The following is a 6,000-nucleotide window of genomic DNA, read 5'->3' as shown; positions in this document are numbered from 1 at the left end:
GGGGTGATGTGGAGTGATCCTCCCATAGGGAGGGGCAGGATCCTTGAGGTACCCAACCTCTTGGATGAGACCTTGCTACGGGAGCCCTAATGTGGAGTAGCAGGAACTGAATAATTGGGTAGAGACAGATGCGGATGGAGCGACAGAGGGAGCTACAGTGTAGGGAATCCTAGGACAGCGCAAAGCATGCAGGTTGTAGCAATGCAAGAGGCACAAATGTGTTGCACTGTACAGGGTAGCACAGAGAAGGGTGCAACAGTGCGAGATGCATGGAGATGTTGCAGTGGTGCAGAGGTCAGAGAGGGAGCACTTGTTAGCAATAGGTAGAGCTTCAGCATCAGAGTATGTTTCTAGCCCAACAGAGTGGTTGGTTGGGAGTTTTTTTTGTTCTGAGAGTTGCTGCAGCAACCACACTTGGTAGATGTGCTGCATGCAAAAAATTCCAGAGGTATAGGATCGGGTTCAAGAGGAAGCCTTTCTTGTTGAGAGGGAGTGTTGAAAATTGACAACAAGAAATTGCTAAAATTAGAAGTGCTAAAAATAGCACTGCTAAAAATAGCAGTTTGGGCATCAGTGCTGTATTGGGCAATAAGGAATGAAAAATGGAACTGCTAAAAGTATAAGTTCTATTTTAGCAGTTCAAGTTGGATTCCTATTTTTAGATAGTCCCTGGTCTAAAATAAGAAGTAAAATTTGAATTTGGTCTTACAAGCAGTTTGAATATTAATTAATTAATTATCCATGAGTTAATTAGTTAAGGAAAATCAAACTTGAAGTCTTTGTGAGAACATGTAATAATCTCTCTACTAATTGGGGAATGTGTGCTTGATTTGCTCAATTGATTGAGGAATTAAGGATGAGTTCTATATTGAGAGGATCGGTTGACTTACTTTAACTTAGTCAAATTCAGTTAGATTAATCTAACAAGTTGTTAAATTAATGAGATACAATTTGTTAATTCTTGCATGCATGTGACAACTGTTATTTTCAGGTAACTGAGTATTCACTCATGGATAACTAATGCATGTCAATTATGTCAGAGACCCAGTTGAGATCAAAGAAGGGACAGTGTACTATCAGTTGGATGAATATTTTTCCTATAGAGGAAGCTCATCCATGATGAGGATTTACCTCTTTCAAGTTTGTGCAGTTATATCAGAGGTTAGTGAGTGTGTGAAGAGGCCAATTCACACAACTGGCAGCACTGGACCCCAAGGAAATTGCACAAGTGAATAGGAGGCTTGGAGGGTAGAGGAGAAGGTTTGTGAGAAGCCTTTGACTGTCTATGATTAACAGAGGGATTGTACTGAGAGTTGGATAGCTTCCGAGCTAAGGTTTTTTGTAATCCGGACTATATTTCCACTTGTATGATAATACAGAGATGGAGTTTTAGGCAGGTGCTTTCCTCGGGTAAATTCTTCTGTGTTATGTGTGATTGATTCCTTCTTACTAGTTATATGTGTTCTTATTGATGTTGCTTATGTTTATTAAGCTTCCGCTAAATTGTTTGTAGAAGTAGATAAAGTGTTTTGCTTTAGTACATTGCATTACCAGGTTGATCTATAGGTGGGAAATTTCTACATGGTATCAAAGCTAGCTGATTTGTAGAAAAAGTTCTACATGGTATAAAAGCTATCTGATTTGTAGGAAAAATTCTACAAAAACAATGCCAAGCCTTTTCCTTTGTTGCTGTTGTTTTCTTTTCTATTCTTGGTTTTAATGGATGGTCAAGACTGCTTCGAAGATGAAAGAAAAGAAAAGGAGATAGATACTGGAATTTAGTATTGTGTTGCTTAGGAAACCCATTATATTTGAAAGAAATCTCCCTTGACAAAATGGTAGTCATATTTATCTTAGAGCAATTCCTTTTTGTGGCCACACCTCATCACTTTTTCTCTCCACAAATTTCAAGTTGATTAATTTTCTCAGCAAAAAGAACCATGAAATTCTAAACTTCTTATCTCTTTGGATGAAATTTCCTACAGCGGCTATGGGGTGTTTTGAAGAAATTGTAAAGCTATGGTTATGTGTATATAGATATGGTTCTCTAATGTATACATTTTCTGATGTAGAAACCTTGTGCAATATGTCTTGATGCAATGAAACTAGGTCATTTCCATGCCATATTTACTGCAGAGTGTTCCCACACTATCCACTTTTCTTGCATTGCTTCCAATGTGAAGCATGGAAATAGGGTGTGCCCAGTTTGTCGAGCAAAGTTGAAATAAGTTCCCTTACAAGGGATTCGTTCAGAGCCAGTGCGTTGTAGAGCACGAATAAGTCCTTTGAATTGGCCAGAAAAGCAAGATAGTAGGACAACAATTTTACCTCGTTTGTCACCTGCTCGTTCCCCACATCCTGAGGTTGCAAGACGTGTTACAAACCCTGTTGTTTTTGCTGATGATGAGCCATTGGAGCATCGATCAAGTGGAGAAAATGGGTCAGGTGTGGAAAATGGGAATGAACCTACTTTGGTTGAAATTGAGATAGCAGCAAGAAATTCACAGGCTATAGATTCAAGAGGAAAATTGGCATAAGTGGTGGGATTCAAGGTAGAGATGTTGATAGTACATCTGTACAGTTAAAAATGTTTCCTGATTTTTCTAGAATTCCATGCTCAGAGTTTCGTGAGAAGTTCAGTGTCCTAGTACATTTGAAAGTTCAATGTCCCTGTACATCTAGTGCAAAAAAGCAACACAGCCAAAGAACTTGGAATATTGGAAATCCATCCCAAACCCCTGATATGCCCATAGATCAAGCCCCCATTGATCTTGTAATTTTTCTTGATGTTGGTGGAATCATGGCAGGCACAAAACTGGCACTATTGAAGTGTGTTGTGGGCTTCATGATTCATAATGTTGGCCCCATGGACTGCGTTTCAATCATTGTCTTCTCATCAACTGCTAGTCATTTGTTTCCTCTATGATGTATGTCTCAGGAGGGTCAGTAGTTTTCTTTGTAATCAGTGAATGGCCTAGTGTCCACTGGTGGAACCAACAATGTTGAAGGAATGAAAAAGGGTGCCAAAGTGTTGGAAGACTGGCGTGAGAAGAACCTTGTCTGTAGTATCATTTTACTCTCGGATGGTCAGGAAACCTAAAATGTGAGAAACCATAGGAAGGTTTCCGTTTTATCAAATTCCAAGAGGGTTTTGGATTATCAATGCTTGTTGCCAAGATCAATAAGGAAAACTTGCAGAGCAACGTAACATACAGATCCTTGTGCACACTTTTGGATTTGGGACAGATCATGATTCAACATCCATGCACCCCATATCAAAGATTTCTGGTGGCACCTTTTCCTTCAATGAGACATAAAGTTTTATTCAAGATGCTCTTTCAAAGTGCATTGGTGGTTTGCTAGGTGTGGTGATTCAGGATATGCATGTTATTATCACATATGCAAGTTCAAGAGTGCAATTAAGTGCCATACATGCAGGTAGTTATGTAGGAAATATTCTAGACGATGGGAAGAAGTTATTGGTAAGGATTGTAGATTTGTATGTAGACGAGGAGAGAGACTTCTTGGTTCATGTTAAGCTTCCTCCATTTAGAAAACTTGAAGAGAGCACCATTGTTAATGAAATTAAAATGCTAAAAGTTATTTGTTCTTATAGGGATCCTATTTCACAAGAAATTATTTAGACACAAGTGGCATAACTATCTATTCAACGTCCTGAATATGTTAGCAACAAAGAACATGCTATTTTTCTTGAGGTTGACAGGCAAAGACATAGATTGTGCACCGCAAAATCCATAGCAGAAGCTAGAGCACTAGTAGATGTGTGATTTGATAGGTGCCCAACTTGTATTGGGGATCCGAAGAAGGGATTTGTAGGCATCCCAACACTTTATGGATTAGTTATCAGTTGGTTTTGAAAACCCATTGGCTTCTCTAACCTTATTCTAAGCATTGAGGGGCTTAAACAGGGCTACAATCTTTTCCCCATCTTAATCAGGATTTACATTGAATCATGAGCTTGACTAGTTTTTAAGGGAGATGACACAAGCCAGCAAAGGGTGCAATTTACACCATGGTCTAAGTACTTATTGTCATTGACTGCTTTGTTCTTAATTGCTTCCTCTCTTGAGAGTCTTCAGTCACAGATTGATTTGTTGGCTTTCAATTCATAAGTTGGTGTTGTTAATCTTAGTAAGGCTAAGAATACATATTTTAGTGTAACCAAAGATACTATGTCTTGGTTTCATTTCTCCAACAGAGGAGAACCTGTTAAGTTCACCCATACCTATTACTATTAAGTTATTTGAGTGTCCAGTTTTCAAGGCCACATTTCAATTTGGGACCAGCTTCTCAAATGTGGTTATGCAAGGCATACACTTCTTTAGCCGTTTTGGAAAAGCAACACTTCCAATTTCATTTTCAAGACATCCTTCGATGATGGCACTCCTTCACTATCTTGTTAGACCAATTGCATTGCATGGATCAAAGATCTAATTAGATCAAACTTGGGTGAGGCTAGTTGATCACTTGTTGATATATGATTAGATGATAGATCAACCATCATGCTCCACTAAATGATCATATGTAAGCACATAGTTCCACATGCCATTATACAAGTTGATTTACACCTCACCCACTTCAACTAGAGACTTTGTTCAAGCTTACCTCTTACCTATACAACCTTTTCACTCTTGGACATTTGGCCTTTGGAGAGGAGAGGTATGTTATGAAACCAGCTCATAAAAGGAAAGAAAAGATAGATCAATGCTTTAGAAATAAGCCTCTTCCAGAGGGAAACCTCCTTTACATTACACAAATGAACAATTCTTTGATGATTCAAATGAAAAAAACCTCCTTTCTATATATAGGAGTCTAAGGGGTCACAATATAACCAAAGCTGACCTAACAATAATAATATAAAGGCACAATAATAACAATATGGGGACAATAGGGGCACAACAATAATAATAACTGATACAATGACAATAGTAATGGGAGAATCACTAGTATTATAGGGACCTAACATGCCCCTCTCCTTCAAAAAAGTGTTTTCCTCAACGCTTGAGTTGTTTTGGATGCTTCTATATAAAATTCTTATCCTCCCATGTGGAATCTTCAATGGGTAAGTTCTTCCACTTGATGAGATACTCTGAAATTGATCGATTTCGTAGCTGTTGAGTTCTTGTTTCTTTGACTGCTTTAGGTTCCAATATGATTTTTCCTTCCTCATCAAGTTCTGGCAATATTGTTTGAACTGGAAGCTTGTCACCTATAACGTTGTTTAAGCATGAAACATGGAAAACTGGGTGCACTTGGGAAGCTGTAGAAAGCTCCAATTTGTATGCCATAGTACCTATATTTTGCAACACCTTGTATGGACCATAATACTTTGGTGATAATTTATTATGCTTCTTAGCTTGCTTGAGGGACATTTTTTAATATGGTTGTAGCCATAGGAATACCCAATCACCTACATCAAAACTTATTTTGCTGCGATGTTGATTTTCCTGTTGTTTCATTCTATTCTGCGCCAAGGTGAGGTTATCCTTTAAGAGTTGGAGAACTTGTTGCTGATGCTCGATGTGATCCTCAAACAACTCATAAATGTTGACACATTTTTAATGAGTATTTATTGAAATCGTCGAACAATTAGAGATTTTTTTATAAGAATCGGAAAAATATTAACGTTCAAGCAACCTTTGTGACAAATATAGGTAGCCATTGAGGTTTCCCATGTTGAAACAATTTATAATAAGCTACTACCTATTCATGGAACAATATGCTTTGTAGAATACAATCGATGGAAACATTTTATTTTATGGACAGCGAGTTGCAAAGAGGTGTTATGAATAAAATTATTTTTGTATTAATTTTTACATAGGAAATTTATTTTGAAATATTTTAAAATTTGTAATGGAATTAAATTCAAATTAATTTATATTTTATTTAAGCAATTTAGGGTTATTTTCTTTAAGGAGGCTACTAAGTAAAATTATATTTTTAAAATATATGAAATATTTTAAAATTTATGTCTAAATT

The 6,000-nt window shown here is 37.2% G+C and overlaps 1 pseudogene; it reads left to right on the top strand.

Annotated features, from left to right (window-relative positions):
* The first annotated feature begins 1,990 nt into the window (after nucleotides 1–1,990).
* LOC149176970 (E3 ubiquitin-protein ligase WAV3-like) lies at nucleotides 1,991–3,861 on the top strand (annotated as a pseudogene).
* The last annotated feature ends 2,139 nt before the right edge of the window (nucleotides 3,862–6,000 follow it).

This window comes from Pinus tabuliformis, chromosome 4_1 (genome assembly GCF_031772625.1).
Source record: "Pinus tabuliformis cultivar Carrire ecotype Pingquan chromosome 4_1, CPIR1, whole genome shotgun sequence".
Taxonomy (NCBI): Eukaryota; Viridiplantae; Streptophyta; class Pinopsida; order Pinales; family Pinaceae; genus Pinus; species Pinus tabuliformis.
Note: the sequence above shows the minus strand (reverse complement) of the source record. Positions and strands in the feature narration are given on the sequence as shown.